Source organism: Haemaphysalis longicornis, unplaced genomic scaffold (assembly GCF_048455015.1).
Source record: "Haemaphysalis longicornis isolate Haplotype H1 unplaced genomic scaffold, Haemaphysalis longicornis Haplotype H1 scaffold_13, whole genome shotgun sequence".
Taxonomy (NCBI): domain Eukaryota; kingdom Metazoa; phylum Arthropoda; class Arachnida; order Ixodida; family Ixodidae; genus Haemaphysalis; species Haemaphysalis longicornis.
In genome coordinates, this window is record NW_027526233.1 from 13,200,819 (window position 1) to 13,225,526 (window position 24,708).

Here is a 24,708-nt window from a genome sequence, read left to right on the forward strand (position 1 = left end):
CACCGGTTCAATCCCGGCCACGGTGGCCGTTTATCGGTGGAGGCTAAAGCGAAAAAAAAAAAAAAATTACGCCCACCTCCGGTCGCGGGAGCCCTGGTGTGATGCGACGCTGAGGGGGGGTTCAAGCGCAAGCGGAGAGCAACCGTCGACCGAAAGGCCGCCGGAGAGCGGCACACCGGTTATATGCGCAGCGCGCCCGAAGGAGAGGATACCGCGGAAGAGAGAGTACTGCACATGCACCGGCGCCAGTGTGTCTGCCGCGGCTATCACGCAACACAGTCCAACACAATCCACTTTAATCCAATCCAATCCAAATCCAATTCAAATCCAATTCAAATCCAATCTAAACTGGGAAACAGCGCTTTAAACGAGGACAGCGAAGAAGGAGACACAGACACTAGCGCTGACTATCAACTGAGCAATATTTTATTGCTTGCGAAAATATAAAGGAAGAATACAATGACGTCACATGCGTGAAAAAGAAAAAGAAAACACAAACAAACTACAGGCGCATCTGCTATGCCAAGATAACTCGAAATTACTGCCAAGATAACTCGAAATTACGTGTACTTGAACACGTAATTTCGAGTTATCTTGGCATAGCAGATGCGCCTGTAGTTTGTTTGTGTTTTCTTTTTCTTTTTCACGCATGTGACGTCATTGTATTCTTCCTTTATATTTCCGCAAGCAATAAAATATTGCTCAGTTGATAGTCAGCGCTAGTGTCTGTGTCTCCTTCTTCGCTGTCCTCGTTTAAAGCGCTGTTTCCCAGTTTAAATATGAACCAATTAGCCCAAACCCAAACTTTAGTCAAATCCAATCCAAATCCAATCCAATCCAAGCCAAGCCAAGCCAAGCCATTCGAATCCAATCCAATGCCTCTCGCGAGAGAGGGGCATCGGAGAGGAGAAGGGGTGAGCGGCGGACAGCGCAGCTCGCGTGGCGAGGAGAATGGGGGAGGGGCGGACGACAACAACGCCGACGACGCTGCATGGACAAGGCGAGTGAATGAGATGCAGTCGCATCTAAAAGAAAAACGCCCGTGTTTTGATATTCAGTGCGCGTTTTTGTTCCCCCGAATGTCAACTTAATCCGCAGCTCTCCAATCCGGCATGCCCCATTTCAAAAGTGCATCCTCGATGCAAAAAACACTTTTTTTATTCAAAAATGTGTCGCAAAACAAAAACTCTCAAGCATTTCCCCGAGGGTGAACATGGTTAAGTGCGAATGCACGGGGTGATGCTATGAGGGGGAGTAAAGTTAAAATCCGTTGGCATTCGCCCGTGAGCGCGCGCGAGCCGACCCACGGAGGTCTGGCAGTTTATCGCTGCATATATAGGGGGGTACGCCGCGCCGAGCGCGCCGAGCCAGGTGGCTGAGAGAGGAGGCGAGCGCAAGGGGAGAGGGACAGCGGCGCACGGCAGCTGCAGCCGAGCGAGGGGGAGAGGAGAGAGTGTGACGTCACGGTGGAGAGAGAGGCGCGCGGCAGCTGCTGGGGAGAAGAGGCGCGCTGTGACGTCATACCATGACGTCAGGGCGCGAGGAGCGGTGCGGGGAGCGGCGCGCACCCGCGCAGCCACGGCGAGGAGGCGGAGCGAGCGCGGTCACGTGGTGAAGTGACGTCACCGCGCCGTTGCTACCGACGCTCCTCTCCGATCCACGCCGTTGCTAGGGAGAGGAGGACTGCGGACGCCGCCGCCGCCGGCGGTGGAAGGTTTGGGGTCGCTTATAAAGTGCATTCGCACTTAATATTTCGTGAGGTGCCCATGAAGTGCACCGTGTGTTTGTCTGTTTTCGGCCTTTCAAATGTATAAGGTACTGGGTTTCCGTTAAGGGTCTTACAAGAGATTAAGTACTTGATCATGACGCCGCAAATAGATGTTCCAGCAATTCATTGCACTATCTTTTTGAACGGCGGAGTAGAGATAATAGAGAAAAACAACGTTTGCTGAAAAGGTGCTGCTTGTGAACAGCTGAACGCAGCAGTAATTGATGGCTATACGTCCAGCAGAAGAAACGGGATGTTCAAAATAGAAGAAAACCCAAAAAGTGGTTTTACTAGTTGTTACAATTCAAGGCGATTACTCCCTCGCCCACATTCTGAAGAAGTCACAGCATTCGTAATTACTTGCTTCCGCCTTCTGTTACGTTAACCATGGCGTTACAACATTTCTAATGGCCGGCGCGTACATACCGCATTTTCGCTGATATAGGTCGAGTGGAAATAAAATAGCTCGACCGCTGAAGTTCGCACGCTGCCAAGAATAAAAACAATGAATGGAAAACTTCGCAGCTTATCTCTTAACCTCACCTATTGATAGTTTGAAAAACAAAGAGCTCTCCTTAGCGCGCGTGTGTTGTTGTTTTCGATAAGTGTATCGTTGGGGCCATCGCCAAGTGGGCGCTGCGGTAGACTGCTCTCCACCCAACGCAGCGCTCTACTACCGCGTGAAGAGTGGAGAATTTGGCGAACCAGCACGCGCGGCTTCCTACTCATTCACGAAATGAACAATTCGCTGAAATTGTCCATTTCGCCGAAGTTGAGTCGAGTTTACTGAGAGAACAACTGAAACACCTTGGTACTTCATTTTCCTCGAGAGAACCAGTGGCGTGATATTTACGTATTACAATATTTCCACCATCTCTAGAGTTCGCTATTTACTTCGCCCTTTCTCTCACCGTTCTTCAGATTATTATCTGCCACCCGGAAACGATGTTCAATGCTGATTCGACAAGGTGCTCGACTGTAAAAGCAATTCCGCAACATCGATTTCGGTTCTACATAGCACGGGCGCTGACTCTGCCAGTACGCGTGACATCACTGCGATCGCCAGCAATTTTTGTGTGCTTCGGCGCCGGCGCCAGCAGCATCTCCCCCCTCCTCTGCACTGTGACGCGCCGCTGTGGCTCGTGGCTAAGGCGTTGCGCTGCTGAGCCCGAGGACACGGGTTCGATCCCTGGCCTCCGCAGCCGCTTTTATGATGGAGGCGAAAAGCAGAAACGCCCGTGTGTACGAGATTTCGGCGCACGTTAAAGAACCCCAGGTGGTCAAAATTAATCCGGAGCCCTCCACTACGGCGCGCCTCATCGCCTGCGTTGCGTCGGCGCGTTAAGGGGGCACTTGGGTCTTTGGGGTCGAAAAACGGCAAAAAAATAGCGTTTTCTCAAAAACGGCATTTTTGGCCTCCATGACCAGTTTTCTATCAGTCTAAATTTACTCATCAAAAGGCACCATATTTTGTTGTTATTATATTATAATAGCATTTTAAAGTGCGCTCTACAGCTCAGTTAGTGCAGAATTCGATGGTGAAACGGCACTTTTCTTGCAATGCAAAGCTAGCATTTAATCCTCAGATATCTTGGCACCCAGAGCAGGCACAACTGTAACTCTTTTTGCTTCTGATACCGAAATGTGTGGAGAATACAATGTTGGAAACAAATTTTTCAAATGGAGGCTTTGGAAAATTATTATTGCGTTCAATTGGTACCACCTGCGATCCATTTCTGGCACAGCGCAGGAGAAGCGAAGTTCCCTGTGTTGTAAAACGACCAAAAATAGCTGAATCAAAAAAGTTCTTCCTATGTTGCATTCTTTAGTCATTTGTCTGCCTAGCCACGTGGTAATTGCCATTCTGTATGGAGTGGTTATTTTGTAACTGTGACCCACAATAATGGCAATTATTCAGTAATTAACTCAATATATAATCAACTTACAGATAATCTAATGGCAGATTTGAAATCAGCACAAAAAACTCTATAACGCAGTAGTGTTTCATTAAAATTGGTTGGTAAATAAAAAAAATAGCTCTAAGACCAGTCTGCCCCCTTAAACAATACAATCAATAAATCAACCCTCTGCACTGCGTACTCCAGTGTCTGCAGCATTGCCAACATATGCACTTTTATTACAGGTCGACGTAACTGATATATATTGCCACAAACCGGTACGAACACCCTTTGTAAAAATTCACTAGGCCAATGCTAAGACCACTCCACCACAAATATTTCAAATTATAATATTTAATTCAATTTACCTTTAAATGTGACACAAATATTTTATGACACCAAGAAAGAACGGTGTTTTAACTAGCTTGCTGGCAAAAACGCTTCATCCTCGCTCGGGACGTAAGCACGTACATTGAATTTTTACGGCCTGCACACTTCATGCTTGGCCTAGAAAATTTTGACAAAGACTGTACGTATCAGTACCGGTTATAAGGAGTGAAGGGGAGGAAAGGGTTTTAGCGAACACCACATCCCCCAAAAGTGCTAAAAGTTGCAGTAAGATAACTGCCATGCAAGCCTCTTTACCATTTCTACTAATGATGATACAAGATATCAACCCACACCCCTTACTTTGTCCCTCCAAACGATACCCCCTAAATGTGTCTCCGGTACAAATACATGTTGTTGCACGCGGGTTAAAGCCTGAACTAACTGCAGTAGCTGTATTTCTTTGCGTACGTGCACTTCGTGAAGTTCGCGCAACAAATATATTCCACACATTGTACCAACCATGCACAGGACACCCGAAATGCCACGGGAGAAATAATAAACACAAACATACGAAGAAAAAGAAACACTAGAAGCAGGACCACTTCGTTCGGGGCTTAAGGGTATTTTTAGTGAGGATGGCCCAAATAAATAGCTACATGTCGCCTACTACAGCACCATCACTTATTTTTCCACATAACCGAAAAAAAAAGAAGAACAGTATGTTGTTCAGCACTTTCTAAGGCTTGCATGAACAAGTGAACTTGCTTAGTTCAATAAAAAAGCAGAGATCTAGCGAGAACATGAGATAGTTATCCTCCGGGTGACAGAGTCGCAGGAGACTGAGCGGAACAGCTGTAGTGTGCGAGCTCGCCTGGCCCTACAAGCACCTTTCCAGAACAAAATGCTGGAATTTGCACCCCTGACGAGCCCTCTAGCTTGTTGAAAGTCGCTAAACCAAACACTACTCCCAACCGCTCAACCCAGTCGAAATGGGGAAAGCATCATCTACACTTCTGGCGGTGTTGTCGATCCAATCCCTCTCATTAGTGAGGCCCTGTGCTAAGGGAGCTCGAACATCACAATGTTGCAACGTTAAATCTATTAAAGTGAAATCATTCTGAGTGGAGCCGATGGCGTTCAATAAAAAAAAAAAACTAATGCCTTTCCCCATAGACCGGATGCTGAACCGAAAAGCTCTGATAAGTTATGTCGACACACAGCGCATGCGTGTAGCCGGCATTCTATTGTGTCAAAACAGTGACGTGAAAACAGCGAAAAAGGGAAGGTTCTATACACATAAGATAATACAGGAATCGATCATTAAGAAGGAATGCAACAGCATACCTTTATCCGTATCGGTGTAAATTTACAACCACGTATCGGTATGCATGTACACCGTTCATGCGTTTACAATTGGTGCGGGAAAAATGGTCGCGTGGGTTCGTTTTTCATTTACGATTTGGGTCTTTGAAGGTTTGACAATCGATTAGACGCACTTTCACCGACGGTTTGACGCACTTCCAGCTTGCGCGCTTCTCTCAAATTTGTTTAGGAAGGGAGGATAACTTTTTTTTGTTTTTGTCCCACTACATTTAAACATCATCTGCATGCGGTCACACGGGCGCTTACAATCAAGAAGTAGGATAAACTTTAGCGCCAGTTTCAATGAAAGAAGCCCTTTTTCATTAAGTGGTAACTCTTACCATTTTCCCGCTTTTATCTTCAAACTCATGACTCCTGATTTCTTTCTGCTTTCTGCAAACACTACAGCGGCAATGCTTAATTTTATTAGAAACCTTACAATTATTATTGGACGAGAATAGGGGTTCCATCAGCCTCAAGCAGGAAAACACAACGTCACGTCTACAGTTTAAGTGCATATCTGTACATACTTCCCTGTCCTGCCCCCTTTTATTGTTGTTCTCATTTCTGTTACTCTTGGCGTTCTACCAACACTACGGTAACAGATCATCTGTACGCGTTATTTTGTTCTGCCCCGCTTAGTTCTTTTTTTTTGAGTGAGTTGGCGCGCAACGGCTTGTAGACAGCCGGATGAACTGGCGAACGTTCTCCACTAGCATTGTGAAATAATCCATTGATTCCCTTTGTCACCAATGCAAAAAAAAAAAAAAGTTGCAGAGACATCTACGTTTCCTAAAATGTAAGACACCATAGCGATACTCCGACTCCCACGGAGCGTTTCCATGCGCAGCTGCTGCATTTCCGAACTATGCTTCACGAGCCCGAAAGGTGATCGAAAAGAGAAAGACTACCCACCATGGTTTTTAATCGCCGTGTCCCAGGCGAGACAAAGGCTCTCTGCGCTTCTGTGGCTTAAAATGTGAGCGTGAAAGGTTGCAAGTGCGAGGTGTGGGCCAGTTTGAGCGAGGAGGAGTCAGTGTCAAAGGAGGGGTCAGTATCAAAATGTTTATTTTGATGTGTAGCCAGGCTGAACAATTTTGATTTTTCAAAGAGAGAGAGAGAGAGAGAGAGAGAGAGAGAGAGAGAGAGAGAGAGAGAGAGAGAGAGAGAGAGAGAAGCTCTTTGTTGACGAAGAAATAGTTGTGGCTTAGGAAAATGGGGTAAAGAGATGGCACGCAGCTCAAAAGTGGAACCTGAGTCTGCGACAACAGATGCAGCAGCTCCTTCCCTTGCCTTCCCAATCAGCTCGCGCTCTTGAGGTAATGGGCTGGTCAAAGCTGCCCCCCATGCCTCGAAGAAGTGGAATATGTTGTGTTTCAGTTGTTCTCCCCTAGCTATATTCTTGGACATGGCTAGGTTGCGTGCAAGAGGTGGATGTTTCCTTGAGTTTACGGCAGTTTTAAGGTAATGTCTGGTGTTCCCACAGAACATTTTAACGCACATCAAGTTTCAGATTCTTGAGTTGGTTTTTCGTTCACAGCGTTTGTGATTCGTCGGAATTGAGACCTTGTTGTAGCCAGCGGAAAGATTGTGTTCCTAGGTAGGCATAGGGTGAGGATTCGTTCTTAACGCTTTTCGAAGATGGCAGTGTGGTAGTCGTGGTCACAAGGAGCACGGTATGTGGGTTCGTGTGCCTCTTGCATAGCGCGAGCGTTTCTCTCCAGACCATTGGATCCGTCTGTCCAGGTGGCGTTGTTGACTTTCTGCATTATGGATGAAAATATCTTACCGAGACGCTTGGTATTGTGCCTCCAGAAAACTGCACTATGTCCTTTGTGAGTCTAATGATGTTATGCTTCTATTTGATACTGCCGCCATTCGGATTGCCAGGAGGAAGGCTCCAACTTACACTTCTTTGTTCCTGTGTGTTGGACGGCCATGCGGTCGCAAAGATTTCCAGAGTAGTCAACTAAGACAATTGGGGCCTCGTGCGTTCGTACACCCGGAAGTCGGTGTGTACTGTGGTCCCATGATATTGAAACTTTCTCCAAGTGAACCGCCTGCCATACCGCGCCTTCGTATGTAGGATTGTAGCCATATTTTTTGTAGAGGAGAGTTTTTATGCGGTGTCACCGGACGGGTGCCATGTCTATCATGGCGTGCAGTGGTTTCCTTTCAAAGGGGTGGGAGTGCCTGTCATTTCTTTTCTGCTTGGTGGTGTCTGTTTGGGTGTGCGTGTTTCTTTTCAAAGGTGGATATGATGGGACCTCCCGATTTGTTTTTACATCCGCTTTCTTGGTACCAGGAGAGTGCTTTCTCCGATTACTTGAAATGCGTTAGGAAGAGACAAGCCGAGGACCTGATCATCGTCATTACCACCAACATCCCATTCAGGACGACTGCACCGTGAAGGCCTCTCCCATTGACCTTCAATCGCTGTTGTCCTCCATTCTTTACTCCGGATATTGTTACTCCACGCCTTCATCGAGTAAATGGCCGTGCCCTTCTTCTACACCCGTCCATGCATGTTAATTCTGCTACCCTGCTGGTCCACCTTTTTTAGTTCGTCTCACAGACAAAATTGGGAGGTTGAGAACTGTCTTATATGCTGTCCTAGTGAAGGTGTTTCTTTCACTTTCTTTGGTGCGGGTAAATTTGTTGTGCGGCAGGATCTGCAATATTCTGGTCGTGATCAGTGGTTGCATATGTTTTATCGTTTCATTTCTCTTTTTCTTGCTTTTCTCTTGGTTGGCGCTTTGGTTGTCGGCAATAATTAGTTCAAAATTTCCTGTCTTTGGCGATCGTGAGTTGGGAACTACCCGCATGTATAAAACCCTACCGAGCATTCTTACGTGGCTGTTCTTTAGGAGGATATTCGCAAATATTTTTAGGGTGATTTTTACCTTAGCCGCGTGGCGCCATCTGTCGTTTATCAAACCGAGCTTGTAGCGGAGACATATTCGTGGTAATATTGAAAGGTGTTTTGAAAACGTATGTGATTAGACGCTATATAGCCGGCTTTATTTGAGCTATTTTATGCTTATAATCTATGCCTTCCTTGAGCTCTGAGAGACCGCCGTGAATGCTTTGTCAGCAGGTTTAGTTAGGTCACCCACTGTTGCTGCCGGCATAAGTTCCGGTGGAAAACACAGCGCGGTGGCTCAGTGGCTACAGCGTTGCGCTGCTACGCTCAAGGCCACTGGTTCAATTCCCGCCCACGGGACCGTTTTCCTGATAGAAGCAGGAAACAAAAACGCCAGTGGGTCTTGATTTCGGCGCACGTTAAACGTACTAAAGGGGTCAACATTCTTCCGGAGACTCCCACTACGACATACCTCATAGCCCTCAAGTAGCTTCGGGGCATGAGAACCGGAAATTCATATTTTCGATCTTCAGATGGAAACACGCTTTACTGCGATGGCGTAAGTGGCGGGCACGGCTGGAGACTCTGTCTTCCGATTATGCTACCACCGACTGGACATATAACGAACTTCACCGTGCAGGTGCGGCACCTGGTGAAAACGCGTGTCCTTTCTTTCGTATCCGACGTTGTATCATTGTCCTCCTTTCCAAACTTCTGTTGCCGTAGCGGGAGCGCCACATTACAGGCTCAGAGGAGCCCTCGAATCTTGCTGCCTCAGCCGTAGCTCCCATGTGGCAGCGGTGTCGTATTCCCGTGGACGGCTGATGAGTACGGCTGATAGCGGACGGCTAGGAGACACGCGGGAGTAGAAAAATGAGCCTAATAACGCCATCACGTTAAAATGTAGCACGTGTTTAGTATCTTAAACAAGCGTCGTAATCATCGGTAACCTGGTACTACTCTGTTATCTTTAAAGCAGTTTGTTGTTCATCAGAAAATGTAGGTACTGAAAACAAGCGTTGCGTCAAGCCGTTCTTGTAAAACGAGTTTCACAAGGCATTCACTTGCACGGAGTGACTTCAGTGCTTGCTAATGGCGCGAAGGAACGAGCCGTGTGGCCCAAATGTGACAGCTGCGAAGTTTATATTCCGCCCAACTTGAGCACAAGATGCTTAATAAAGACAGCAAAACCGGTCACACTTGATAATGAAGCTTAAAAGGTATTGGCGATCCCAATTTTGGAGAATCATACCTGTGTTTAGTGCACCGTACGTGTAGTGCCAAAGTTAAAATATTGCCCGACCATTTGGAACCCCTCCCTCACCTGTATAAAAAAATAAGACCCGTAGTTACTGCTCCGTACTTATCACTCTATCTCTAACTTGTGGAGGCTGTCCTGGATACCCGTGAAGTACGTGTAAATTAGTGGCGACTGTAACTCCGTTTGGATAAAACGTCTAGCCTTAAGAAAGGTCCAGAGTAGATTTTACGAGACCTGAAATCACTTGCTCTGTCAGAAAAAAGTATTTCGCGTTTGATTGTGATAGCCATGCGAAAACGGAGTAATTTCCATTAGTATCCAATTCAGAAACTAATTTTCGCTATTCTGGCGCGTTCGTCGCCTTACGTCCTTCCCCTGCTGCCCCTTTTTTAACGAAAATCAAGCAACAGTTTCAGTTCGTACTGTTGTTCGTTATTTAAACTGTTGTCATAATCCCAGTCAGGCACTTTCTAGAAAAATAATCCTGGTCAGCTTAGTCAAACTGTATTAGCAATTACTTGTGCCCCTCGGATCTGCATAACATAAAGCCACTGATGTCAGCATAACGGTGGCAATGCTCATGATGTTTTGTATGAAGAGGCAGCGTTTCTCAGGCGTGAATGAGCGGTTTTTTCTCTCCCACTTGTTATTTAGCTGTGCTCGCAAGAGCGCCCAAACACCACTGCCAGGCAAAGACGTCCGGTCCTGTAAAGCCGATCTAGAATACACCTTTCAGAGGTATAACTATTGCACAAAAGTGAACTACCAATCGCTCATTTACTGTTTGTTCCATCACCACTTACGGTATTTACGTCGTAAATAAATTAGCGTAAAGGTAAAATAGTTTGAACGTCAAACTTGGTTCGCTAGTCTGCGGTACCTACGTCGGTGTGTTGCGCGAAAGCAATTTGGTAAAGATGGAAACCGACACAGCAGTCAATGAGCAGATAACCACCTCGGTTTAGGCGTCCCTGATTTAGTTTTTGAGACAGTTCCGGAACGCACCTTAAAAAGATTTTTCTTAGATCTGTTCGAGTGATGTGTTTTTTGCGTTATCGGCCAACAGAGGCCCGCACGCTCGATACGCATTTTTTGTTGCTTTTTGCTGAGCTTACAATGCGGGCTGTAGCAGTTAAATTATTGCAAAATTACAATGACTGTGACATCGATCATTGCCATTCATTCGGATGATGAACGAGGAAACGACACCGGAGTACTCCACAGAGCACCCGAACCGACATACGTCTGGTTCGTCGACGGGCGCGTACATCGGCAGGTTAGGGCTACCTCGAGCTGCGCTAGCACACGAGAACCCACACCCCCACTCAAGGGAACTAATATTCCGCGCCCAGACGTGACTACTCTCCTCGTCGCAAGAGCGTCGACGTAACAAACAGCGCTTCCGCAAACGTCAGAATGATGCTCCCCACCGAGCCGCGCCTGGCGCCGCTTGAGTTGGCTTCACCGCCGAACGCTTCCGACCGCGGAGCTTGCAACGGAGCGAGGCGGGCGGCGCGCACGCGCTACGCACTCGACCAGCGCCGATCCCTGCCCGCGCGCTATCGAGAAGCGTAAAAGCTCGCCTCTTGTCGGCAATGTCGCGCCAGAAACACGAGAAAACAGCTCACCCGTGTAGTTTTTTGCCAGAGACGACGGGGTACCAGCGGGGCGGCCATCTTGAGCTAACCAATCCCGAGATACCCCGCGCGGCGGCTGCCGAATCCTCTCTCCTTTTCACTCCGCCTGGTGCGGAGAGCGGAGAGGAGCCAACGCGGAAGAACGTTCCCACGGCGACCACCGCGGGGAAAAATGCGCTCGTAGCGCCATCTGGCCGGGTGGTTATCAAGGTGTGCGCTTACAGGGCGGGCGCGCTTGCGATGGGTGCTGTCCTAGTGTAGGGTTTTCTTTTCCAGGCAGCGCTGCGGCGGTATCAGGACTCTCCAGCCGCATTCTATCGGTGTTGCAGGAGGAACTCCGTGCAGTAGTTGAGTGGGCGCACTAAGAAAACGCGGATAAACCTGGATGGCGCCCCTGGCGGGCGGCAATGAAGTGCATCGGCGCTATGGGCGCATTGAGCGCCGCTCGTCCGTGCTCCTCCTCATCCCGGGGTGCGTCATAGGTTGGGAGGGGAAGGGGTCGCTTCGCCGCATTGTCTGCGCGCTCCGGGCGAAGTGCCCTTGCCGTTTCGCTCACCGTCGAGTTTGAACGCTTTTGGAAACGAGTGTGGAAGAAGTGATAACGCTCGCACGTATGCGAAGTGTGTGAGAAACATTTTGACCTATTGCCTCGGGATTTTTCGCACGGTGGGCTTTGTTGAGAAATTAGCAACACCATGTTTACAGTGTTCCTATGCCAACCCCATCGCGCGAGTGAATGAAGGACAGAGTACGCTCGAGGAACGCCGTGGAATCGGCGGGGATAAAAAAAGGAGTATTTTTTGGAAATGAGTTGTGGTGGACGAATCACGCTATCAACAATTCTTTTGCGCCTTGTTTTTTGCTAGGACAAAGGAAAATTGTTGTCGCACAGGTAAAATGAAAGGCACATGACCCAGTTCGCGTTAATTTTAAAGACGCGTGGTATGTGCGGATGTGTTGTGGTTGTGTATTTACAAATAAATAAATAAATAAATAAATAAATAAATAAATAAATAAATAAATAAATAAATAAATAAATAGGCGCGCGATGTATGCATTATCGTGTTTTATACACCATATCGGTAATAAAAGACGGAAAAAAGGTAGCCAAAAAAACCCAGCTATTTTCGCTTCATGTTGATGCCACTCCAGCTCAAAAACCCGAAATGCCAGGGTAAAGGCGACAAGAATGAAAATAAATAGTTCAACACGAGCACCTTGTTGCACACAAGTAATTCTATACACCGAAAATATCGGAAAGAAACGCAGACAGTAGGAGGACGCGCAGGAATAGAGATGTAAATTTTCATGAAATTCTGAGGGTACAAAAAACGCTTCTTCTCGCATTTCTTTCACAAATATTTCCAAACGCGAAAACGAAACCCCGACTACATATCTATTAAAAAAGCGCGTCGTACTTTATAGGCCTTACATGCCCCATCAAACGCGAAAATGGATCGTAATTGAAGGCTACAACGCGAATACAACCAAATTGCGGCCGATGAAAAATTACATGACAAAATAAAATGTACATTGAAACTCATTTGTGTTCGAATGAATGTTTGAACCCGGGTCGCCAAGAGCCGCAGCGACGTGTGGTAATTACTACGGCGCCTACGCGGCACCGTGCCAGGACGGAACAAGGAGTACCCGGATGCGCGCCTCATGACAGGCGAACGTGACTGCAACGCAAAGGCTATGCAGCCGGGGAAGAAGTTTTCGATAATCACTGGGTTTCGCTTTTTGAATCTCATAAGGGACTTAAGTGATTCAGAAATAATTATTTCCGTTAACACTCAAAAGAATATAATTGTTGCCTGGTGCATCACAGAAGTCCCATCGGAACTTCTGCTCTCAAGATCTGCGCGGGATGTCACGACAAAGCATTGATTGCAAAAATATCTTCTCTCATTGCAGATTGTTGGCATCACAACTAATTTCACGAGGAGCCCTGATGGTTTGTTCTTGGGCTACTTAAACCCAGAAATTTTGGTCCGTCTGTATGTCTGTCTGTCTTCGACTCGATTCAGCCACCCGGCCAAAGTAAAATTGATGTTGCGCAATAGTCTTATATACTCAGAGCAACATGTAAACGTCTAAGCCCGGTTTATATGTTCCTACTTGTCAACGTTGTTGAACAAGTACAAGGCATAACGCAAATATAAGACAGGAAATTAGTACACAAGGGATATTTACAGTGTTCCTTTATTAAAAAATTCATGGATGATTGGTTTCTCGATAGCAAATGATATTCTACATCTACGGCAGAAAACAGCCGCCTCCTGGCGGCATATGAAAAATCCCGCGGCAACAGCCATAAAAGGTTCCAATCGATAGGTTCTGCGTTCTGCTTGAAACGCACCTGGAGCACGGCCACGCGGCTGTATAGACCTTTAGTCGGCCGCCTCCATTCACGGGCGTCTCCGCCGTACTGCAGCGCTGGCATTGAAAAACCCGGCCTGTAGCAGTGGAACGCAGTAAATTCAAATCGCCTTGCGCAAACCTTTAGTGTCTTTACCTTGGAATGAGCGCGACGGTACAGGAAAAGCATGAGAGGTGAGCGGAAAAGCAAAGGGGGGCATTTCATTGGCGAATGACTACAAAGACTATCGTCTTTTGACGACATTTGCAACGAAAGGAGCAGATACGCGGCCGATTTTTTCAATGTTATCTTTGTTAAAGAAGACAACAAGAAATTGTTTTCTTTCTCAAAGTTTCTTCGCGTTTTTTTAACCCCCCCCCCCCCCCCCGGCTTTACACATGACTGTACCGGTGCAAGCGCCCGTTTTTTCAATGTTCTTTTTCTCTGGTCCGCGTTCTTTTTTAGTCCTTGCACCACGACGAAGTTATTTTTTCACCAACTCGCCCAAACTTTCGCGTTGAGTAATGGTAGCCCACAAATGCCACATAAGGTGGATGAAAACACATCCAATGAAATGGTGTTGCAATAAAAACTGGAATCGCATCATATTTTTGCATTAGTTTACGAAGTTCTAGGCGCCGAAGCTTTACATGGGCTATGTAGCCCGTGGTAGTGGAAGGGCTCCGGAATAATTTTGACCACCTGGGTATCTTGAACGAACGGTGAAATCTCGAACAAAAGGGCGCCTTTGCTTTGCGCGCCCATATGAAAAGCAGTCACAGCGGCCGGAAGCAATCGTGCGTCCTTGAGCTCAGCCGCACAACGCCATAGCCACTGAGCCAACGCGGCAGGTCGCACCATGTGTATAAAAACTACAAAGTTTACTCACTTTTAGCTGTAGTGGTTAAAAGTTTGTAGTGGCTAAAGTTTGTAGTGGCTAAAAAAACTGTACTGGCTAAAAGTTCGCACTTGCGGGTAGGTACTGCATCGTAGACATTTCATCTTCCCAACATTGTGCGCTTCTTAAAACGCAAAAAACTCAGTATGATGCCTAGAGAAGAGGGAGCCGCGGCCACAAGCAGTTGTGGCGGAACCTCTAATCGACGTGATAATTCAGTCAATGCTGTACAGCAGACACGTAAAATACAAAGTACTTGTTGCGGTAAAGACTCCGACATGGACTGTGAGCCCAAAAGAGATTTTAGTCATTGTTTGGCGTTAATAAATTGAAAAACGTCTTAGTTTTAGCAGAAAGCTGTTGAGCAAATCGTTTTTATTCGTGTCCGCAGTTCACAATACTAAGAAAATGTCGAGCATGCCCCCTTAGGCTGTTTGCCAGGAATGCCCAGCTTACCCACTGAGGGAGATTGCCCAAGATTAGCCTAAACGAGCATACCCACTTATATAGATTGGCCAAAATATGCAAAAAAATTCACGAATTTCCACGAAGTGAATCATGAGGATTGGGTGAAGCACTGGTGATCGTTCTTACCATAAATCACCCGTGAGAGTGCCTGCTGCTCCTCAAATGATTTGCAATCCAATCCAATTCAATCCAATCCAATCCAATACAATTACATTTAATCCAATCCAATCCAAGTTCAACTCTAATTCAATCCAACCCAATCCAATTCAATGCAATCCAATACAATACAATTACATTTATTCCAATCCAATCCGAATTCAAATCCAATTCAATCCAACCCAATCCAATTCAATCCAATGCTCCTCGCGCATGCGGAGCACGGCTCTACAGGAGCACACACACTCTCTCTAACCTTTTGTGAACATTTTATTTTGTTATTAACCTCTTGTGAACCTTTTGTTCACAAATGCTTCGATTTACACGGTGCTGTGCCGTGAGCACGGACGCCGGACAAGTCTCGGCCTTAAGATGCTTCGCCCCTAAAAGCAAATCCGGCGTTCGCCGCGATCATTGCAGCACTGCTCGTAACGAGAAAGACGATCATTCGCCGTTGACGGGGCAGCACCTGCTCGGAACGAGAAAGACACGTCGTAGCGTACGCCCCTCCAACGTGAAGTAAAATGATTATCACTTCTAAAAAGAAGAATGACGCTTACACTAATAGCAAGAGATATGGAGTAAATCTTGTTGCGGCCGCAAAGAAGAAGCAAATCGGCTGCAATCGCGGACTTAAACCTCCGTGAGTGTCGTGAGGGCTGCGTATTCATTGCATTCAAGGCTTACGCGTTAGCGTGAGCTTCCTTAACTTCTGCACACAGCGTGCTACCGCAGCAGCTGGACGTTTATCCACCTAATTTATTCACCTTTGTGCGGCGTAACAGCGACGACCGAAAAGCGTAAAATATTTTATGCGCGATGCCACGACGTAAGTACGCCGTGCGTTTAGGTTTTCCTTTCAATATTTGCCGGAACTACCTGGAATATTCGCCGTTCTGACAGAATTTCGCTGGGACCAAAACTCGATCGTACTTTTATGTGGGCCCTGCACTGTCACTGCTGTCTGAAGCCATATGCACTTCACCCAAGAACGCTAAAATATAGGAATTGGCTAAAAGAAACCAAATTTGCTTGTCATTCTCTCGTTTTATGCTTGTTCCGCCATAGCTGTTAAGCTCTCACATCCTAAGAGCATCTCATAAATGTAGTGGTAAAAAAAGCGAAAAACTCTTGCGTAGTCAGGCAAAGTTGGCAGCCTTTTAATACCTAATTCTCGTCTCATGGTCGTGAAGGTTGCGTAAGGCTTTTCTACCTTCTAGTCTAGAGCCTTAGTATGAGCTTCCCTCATTTTTTCGCCTGCGTCTGGGCCTTGGTGCCTTATTACGAGCACCTGTTGTTTTTCACGGGCAACCATGTGTCCTTACTGCGATCGCAGTAAGGATGCGACCAGTGCCCTTGGTCGCAAACGGTCACCCCAGCGTTTGCGACCAAGAACGCCTTTATGCAACGCCTGCCACCAAGGCTCCCATCTTTCTCCCACGTTGACGAGTTTCTGGTTATTTAGTATTTCATTCTCAGCTGAGTAGGCTAATAAACAAACACGAACTAACTGCATTTACAGGCAAATGAAAAGTAGCCGGTATAGCGTCCACCCACGAAGACGAGAAAAGTCGGTTTACAGACAAATCGTCACTTTTCCACGCAATCTTTCACGCAAACCTAAGAGCTTTTTCCACTTTCATAGCCTGTGCAATACAGCCAAGAGATAGCGAGAGAGATTGATGGAGATCGAGACAGTGGAGACAACGGGAAATTGACGTAGAGAGAGGGGGAAAAGAGAGAGAAGCGAAAGGTACAGATAGATGGAGAGATAGAAAAAAGAAGAGAGAGTGCGAGAAGAAAAGAAAGTTGGAAATAGAGGCAGATAGAGGGAGAAAGAGAGAGAGAGGAAGGGAAGAGTAAGGGCCAGAAACAGAGTCGCGTTACCAACAAAGAAAATCATCGTGTCGCCGACTTTCCGTTCTTGCCTTTGTAGTTGTGACGCTATCTAAACAGGAGTTACCCGGAACGAGCCCGCAACGAATGCGCCATAGCGCAGGCCCCTACAAGGTGAAATGCAATGATTAGCACTTCTAAAAAAACGGTGGAAGCTTGCGGTTATAGCAACAGTGATGGAGTAAAGGTCGTTGCGGCAGTGAGAAGGAAGCAAATATGCTGCATTCGTGCACTTGCACTGTCGTGCTGGTCGTGAATGCTGCGTAGAGCTTCGCTACCTTCAAGCCTTACGTGTTAGAGCTGCACGCATACAGGGTGTCCCAGCTATCATGCACCAAGATTTTAAAAAAGAGTAATGGCGTAATTCGAAGAAAACCTAATGGATAATGTTTGCAGTACTGTGGAGAAGCGGACAGCATTTTTTTCGTTAATGAGACTTAATAATTAATTGTAATTAATTACCTAACACGCGAAGTACTGCCCTAATCACTGAAGTGTCAATGAGGCACTTGTAGGTACCCACGAGGGGCATCTAACTGCGGTATTTTCAGCGACGAACTAATTACGCACACATTTATTCTGACTGATAAAAAAAACCCGCGAAATATGAAAAATACCACGTGATGACGAGTCCGCGCACATCGCAAAGCAACGCCCTCAAACAGGCTGCCTCTGAGTTAGCCAGAATGAAATAAACAAAAGAAAGACAAGAAATCGCCACCGAGTTTGTGCCTTATCTGCACACGCGCCTTATCAAGGTGATGCGCTGTCTCTTCGGGTGGGTAACACCGGAAGCAGTTGCTTTCAATCAGCTTATTTGGGGACGCTGCTTTACAATGCGTGCGGACGCGCCGTCACGTGGTATTTTTCATATTTCGCGGGTTTTCTTTATCAGTCAGAATAAATGAGTACGCAATTAGTTCGTCGCTGAAAATACCGCAGTTAGATGCCCCTCGTGGGTACCTACAAGTGCCTCATTGACACTTCAGTGTTTAGGACAGTAATTATCGAGTTAGATAAATAATTAGAACTAATTAGTTAAGTCTCATTAACGAAAAAATTCGTCACCGCTTCTTAACAGTACTGCAAATATTATCCAATAGGTTTTCTTCGAGTTACGCCATTACTCTTTTTTTAAAACTTGGTGCATGATAGCTGGGACACCCTGTATAGTGTGAGCTTCCTTCATTTTTGTTCTTGCTGTATTAGATATTGATTAGGTGTGTAAATTTTACAGCCAAAAAAGGCTAGAGGAAGTGAGAGGGAGGGATGCGAAGCTCAGACATTTTGGGGGTCTTCTGACACCGTCCCCCCCTCCACCCATACCCCATTGACCATGCCCCTGGCTCTTACGGCAGTAAAGGAAAAAAATGAACAAACCGGGATGAAGGTTCTGCAAAGACTGCATTTAATAGAAATAACGTTCCAAAAAATTACACCATCTTCCCGTAGGGGAACCCTGAATAGTCCCCGCCCGAACGCAGATACCGGCGAACGATATGCCTCGAAGATTTGAGAATTTGCCAACGAACGCAAACGAAGATCCAGCGACGCATTGCCCGAGTGGAAGCACAACGTTGGAAATCTTTTTGTGACTCGCTCGACCCTCGCAAACTTTGTCGAAGATATGGCAAACTGTGCAAGGGCAAGGGACTCCCGCACAGCAGCGCTCCCAATTTAAGGCTCTGACTATTCACCAGAAACGCCGAGAGCTCGAAGTGGCCGAGAACTTCTACGTGAGAATAGCCAGCGGAGCTGGCCTTTCTGTACTACTGCTCGCCAGTGACCTCCTTGCACAGCGAGATTCAAGGATGCGCTTCCCGTTTTGCATGGAAGAACTGGAAGCGGCATTGGCTGCGTTGAAGCGATCTTGATCTCCTGGGCCTGATGGAGTCACATATGTTGCTCTCTGCCACCTTGGCAAGGATGCCCGACAGCCTTGTTGGAATATTTCAATGACCTATGGTGGGATGGTTCCGTTCCTCAAAAATGGAAGTTCCGCTACTGACTCCCGGAAAATCTATGCTGGATCTAATGGCATAACGAACAATTGCACTTTCGAGTTGCGTTGGAAAGCTGATGGAGCGAATCATTCTTGCACATCTGGAGTGGTTCCTGGAGCATTACAATGTTTACCCTGATGTTATGGCTGGATTCCGTCGTGGGTGCTCATCCATTGACTGTGTTATTGATTTTTGTGAGCTTTGTGCAGCAGCGGAAAGCGTGAAGTGCATATGTGCTGCGTTGTTCTTCGATGTTAAAGCTATGACAACGTGGACCACGATGCAATTATTAAAGTAATGCAGGCTGTGGGGCTCGGTGGCTGAGTCTACCAGTGGATGCTGAACTACCTAACAGGGAGGTCATTCTTTGTTGTGACTGCAGATGGACCCACACAAGCTCACTATACTCGCCGTGGTGTTCCACAAGGAGGCGTCCTGAGTCCTGCACTGTTCAACGTTACACTGATTGGGCTGACTTCTTGCGTTCCAAGTAGGGTTCCCGTGTCGATATACGCCGACGATATATGTGTTTGGACAGATAGCGTGACTCGTCGGCATGTGCGGGACCGACTGCACAATGCCGCAGACTTGACGACCTTCTAGCTACACGGACAAGGGTTGGAAATATCCAGTAGCAAATGCGCAGTGCTTTCGTTTACAGGCGAGCCTATGTGTGCATACCCTTTGTATATTAATGGAGAAAGGGTGTCTTATATGCGAAATCACAAGTTTCTCGGCATAGTTGTCGACAGAGGCCTTTCTTGGAGCGCTCATGTAAATTTTAAAAATAAGAGGCTCTCTGCAGTGGTACATGTACTCAAACGCATCGGCGGCAAGACTTGGGGAACACCAATGAAGTCGTTGTTAGAGCTCTACAACGCGCTGTTTTTGGGCTGTCTGCGGTACAGTGCTCCTGTCCTTTCTGGAGCATGCCGCAAAACTACTCGGTCACTTCAGGGTATACAGGCTCCGGCCTTGCGAACCTGTTTTGGCCTACCACGATGTACGTCCTCCGCAGTGACCATTGCCTTGGCTCGGAATCACCCTTTGGCAACCTCTGAGGAAGTTGAAATACTCAGGACACATATCAGGCACCTCGCCCGCCTACCTGATTATCACCTCCCCGGAATACCAGCGACCCGTCCCTAGGCGTCGTTCGCAAGGGTTGTAGCTGCCCACAACACAAGCATTCCATCGAACTATAAGCCGGCGATGCGACCGCTTCTTCCGCTGTGGTGTGTGATGCAGCCCCGAGTGGGCCTAGATATTCCAGGAAGAAAGAAAAAACGTGATCTTCCAATACCGGCCCTGCAACAGCTAACTTTGACGTACCGGCACGAGACATACAGTGACCGAACCCATATATACACCGATGGCTTGGTAACATTGTCGGGCTCTGCCGGCGCTGTTATTATACCACGAATGTCACTGTCCAGCAAATTCAAGATAGCCAATCCCACAACCTCCAGAACGTACGGCCATTTGTAGGGCTCTTCACACCATCGACCAAAGTTCGTGCCTCATTTGGGTATCTTCTGTGGTTCGAAGCCTGCACTTCAGTCACTCCAGTCAGTCCTGTGACACTGACCTCACGAACAGCTCCTGACAGAAATAAGAATGGTGTACGACTGGCTGCATTGTCGGCAACGAAAGTGCGGATGCTGCCACCTGGTTGGCACATCAAACAACGACGACTGTACTCATTCCATTGTCTATGACGGACGCAGCTAGGGCCCTCCGCATACTTGGCAGGGAAACAGCAATGTCTGAATGGCCTACAGAAGAATTCACATGTGCACGAATTGGTGTCCTTGACCCGCACTTGCAACGTCCCCTTCCACTAAGTCTCCCACGGTCTGACGCAACTCTTCTTTGCCGTCTCTGGCTGGGGGCGGCAGTCACAAATGGTCACTCATATTTAATAGGAATGGCAGCAAGTGAGGAGTGCGAAGCGTGTGGCACACCGGAGACGATACGCCACGTTTTCTGCGAGTGCCTGCGATAGTGGCCTGAAAACAAGAAGCTGTAGTCACCACTGAGGAACCTCGTCTCTTGGCGGCCATTTTAGGAGAAGATACTGTGTCACTGGCCTCCTCTGACATCCGCTCAGAAGGCGACTAAGGAACTCTTGCGGGCGACGAACTTAAACGCCAAACTATAGACTCAAAGCCTCCAGTGTCAATTCCTTAACTTGAACGTTTACTGCTTCAGCGCGGGGCATAGGTGTCTCCTCCAATTTTTCTTCATTCTTTCCTGTCGACTTTTTGCCTATTTTTTCTTTACCATGAGCGGGATCGCAAACTAGGCTCTAGCCAGGCTACCTTTCCTGCCTTCCTTATACATCCTTCCTTCCTTACTTTTCGCTTGGCGTTTTTGCCCATGCAAATCAAACAGTTGGAGGGTAGAGGTATGCACCTTAGCTGTAACAGTCTCGTCTCTTTGAAGCACGAAGTGTTCTAGCGCGAGGCATCGGAAAACAAGCGTCCGGGTGCTTAGCACCGTGACTACATTATACTACGACGGCAACAGGAGACGCCGACAGCCAGAGTCGCTAAGGGCCTTCACCCCTAATACGCTTGTTAGGTTAGGTGTTGGTAAACAGGCTGGTAGAAAATAAGTTCATGTCTCAGCGGCTAAGCTAAGGTATTCAATAAGGATTCCAGGTTCGAAAGTTATATCGACGGATCACCCTGCAAACGTGTAAAAAAAGCAAGAACAGGCAAGAACCGTAGGAGACACCCGTGTTCGTGATTTTAAATTAACCGCATTGTTTGCGATGCCTCAATTGGTGGAAGCTGTTTGGCTACAGGATTTTAATTCACGACAGGGCCATGTCAACAGCACCTGCAGAAGTATGCTTACGTGGAAGAATAATCATTTTCCTTAATTCTTTCAGGTCATTATCATGCGAAACGCGGTATTTCCTGCGGGTAACACATGTTTAAGGTATTGGAAGGCTTAAACGAGACAGAGGCTTGATTAGTTAGGGAAGCTCGATCCGCGTGCGCATTGGTTGATAAAGTTAGCGCCTTTTTTGTGAGTGCTTGGGCGTCTCTCACTGCATTTTTCTCCTATCGGTAAAATGAGAGGGTATACCAATGAGACGAGAATTGGGTAATAAATGCTGTCAACTTTTCCTGGTTATGCAAGAGTGTTTTGTTTTTTAACACTATATATGTTGGAATGCTCTTAATGATGTGAGAGCTTAACCGCTATGGCGGAACAAGCAGTTCCGCTTAAACGAGCAAATAACAAACAAAGTTGGTTTGTTTTAGCCTCTTCCTCTATTTGCGGCGCTTGGGTAAAGTGTTTATGGCTGCAGACAGCTATGCGTCAATGATTCATCTTGTACAGGGCCCACAGAAAAGTGCTATCGAGTTTTTGGTCCCAGCGAACTTCTGTCAGAACGCCGAACATTCCAGGTAGCCTAAGGAAATATTGAAAGCAAAAGCGAAATGCATACCGGACTTACGTCGTCACAAAGCGCAATAAATATTTTATGCCTTTTGGCCTTTGCTGTTAGGCGGATAAACCTTCAGCTCGTGAGGTAGCACGCTGTGTGAAAAAAATAAAGCAAGCTCATACTAACGCGTGTAATTCTTGGAGGTATTGTATACGGAACCCTCACCGCACTCACGACGGTTTAAGTCAATTAGTGCAGCCTATTTGCTTCCTGTTCGCTGCCGCAACGACTGCATCATTGTTGCTATAAGTGCGAGCTTCCTTCATTTTCTTGGAAGTAATTATCACCACCTCCCCACCTGCCTTGCTTCCATAATTATTCCAGTCAATTTCGAGGTGGCTATTAGTGGCCATATTTCCTGAATTTTCTTTCTTTCTCCTACTGTTTTCGAGTGAATTCCGCGGTTTTGTATCAACCCTGCTGTGTTGTTCCCGAGTGTGGAGAAGGTTTTATGAACCGTCTCATTTTTCCTTTCGTGTTGTTGTTTATATTTCTAGTAGATGTGTATGTTTGAAATATGTAAATATGTTTCTTATGTGTAACCAAACACCTGCTGCATTGCCTGTAGAGTGTTTGACGCCCAAATCCTCTCTGTAATGCCCATTTGCCTTTAGAGTAAATAAATAAATAAATAAATAAATAAATAAATAAATAAATAAATAAATAAATAAATAAATAAATAAATTGGACATCACTTTGGAAGGGCGTATGCAATGACGTGTCCCTCTCGTTCCGAGCGAATGTTTCCACGATTACGGCGAACGCTGGAGTTTTATTTTCCTTTTTTTTTGTACAAATATTCGCCAATCTCCTCAAGTGGGTATGCTCGGCTTGACAAACGTGGGCCGGGGTCACTGGGCGGAGGTCGCAAGGCACGCACACATGAGCGTTAGGAGTTTTCTTGATTTTGTTAACCAGGGCCGCGCTCACGTGTGCGCGCTCGGCAATTTGTAGGTATTTCTAACTGTGGGCACGAAAACTTACGTTTTGCTAAACAGCTTCGCTGTTAAAAAAAGGCCGTTTACAGAATGCGTTAGTGCAATAGCGCAAGGTATACCGCGTCATTTCTTTGTGACATCCTTCATTTTCTCTTCTCCCGGTTCTGGTTTGAAACGGTGGACCTGAACTGCGACAGTCGCCACCGGAAGCATATTTAGTGCGATAGCTTAAGAAGCGGTTGGTTGCTTCATTTTCCCGAAATTTGTGCAACATGTGAACATGGGACGGAAAATTCGCAATCCACCTCGGGGATTACCCCTAAATCTGGTCGACTAACAATGTGAACCTCCTCTAATTCCTCAAGACTTGAGATAAATGACGCCCCACAAATGAAATCTCGCCGCCAATATTCAACAACCTGAGACGGGCTCCATAGCATGATTACGTAATCATATGGTACGAGGACTTAATAAATCATAACTTTTTTGATAATTAAATGGCCCAGCCTTTTGGATCAATACTGGCGAATTAAACAAGAAGGGAAAGTTCTTTTCTACATGCGTGGAGGAAAGAACACTCAGGTCAGGTGCGTTGTGTCTGATACGCATTTCAAAAACAAAATGTTTCAGAAGTAACGTGAAATCAAATAAACTCCACAGAAAGCATTCGGTGATTCTTTACAGTGGCGAAGGCTAAATGTGGGGCGATTCCGCCGACAATTTTTTACCGTGCTGCCACAGAGCTATGGCTGAAGAGAAATATAGCGGCGGAGTAGGTGCTTACAACTGACTTTTGCCAGATTTTGGCGTCCTCCGATTTTTTCTGCGTTTGAACGGCCTATCAGCTACTCTGTGAACCAAAGTTGCGGCGGAGAAGGCGAGGCTCATCAGACGACTGAAAAGTTAGCGGGCATCGTGGACTCCCTGACATGGCGGGAGCGGCTTTACAAATAGTGAAGTACTGGCCTTTTTTGATTATTCTTCCCTCAATGTATCCATGACTTGCGAGTTCGTGTACTAGAAAGGTACAGAATCAACCGTAGCCGCGGCCACGGATATCACGGAATAAACCGGGGAGCCCCAGCTCCAACAATATGGTGGCGCCGTCTTCTAGACAAGGTTGGAGACTGAACCTCACTCACATCACGGGGGTGCCGCCAGAGGGCCGCTCACTGTCCAACTGGCGATGACCGGAATGAGGTTACAGCCCGCGGCTGCGATGAAGCATGGGTCGAGTGCCTATGTAATGCTCCCCTGCACATGCGGTGAGGCATAAAATGAACCCTCTGTTGGTAGTCAGCGACTTTCCAGCGGCGCTCTTAATCTAGCCCCAGAGAGGTTCTGAGTTGCCTACACGGCATATTTTTGTTCCCGCGGCGCCGAAGTATTTGCTTACGCAAAATCT

At 46.9% G+C, this 24,708-nt stretch overlaps 1 protein-coding gene across 2 annotated transcripts in view; it reads right to left on the reverse strand.

Moving 5' to 3' along the window:
* The window catches only part of Asator (tau-tubulin kinase asator), a 237,581-nt gene that overhangs the window by 140,974 nt on the left and 71,899 nt on the right, over nucleotides 1-24,708 (reverse strand). Inside the window, exon 1 of one of the 2 annotated variants that reach the window (XM_077694764.1) lies at nucleotides 11,111-11,221. The exons of the other annotated variant lie outside the window; for it this stretch is intronic. The gene's annotated coding sequence lies outside the window, so the exon portion shown is untranslated. Of the gene's footprint in view, nucleotides 1-11,110; nucleotides 11,222-24,708 lie in introns of those variants that run through there. 2 annotated transcript variants of the gene reach the window in all.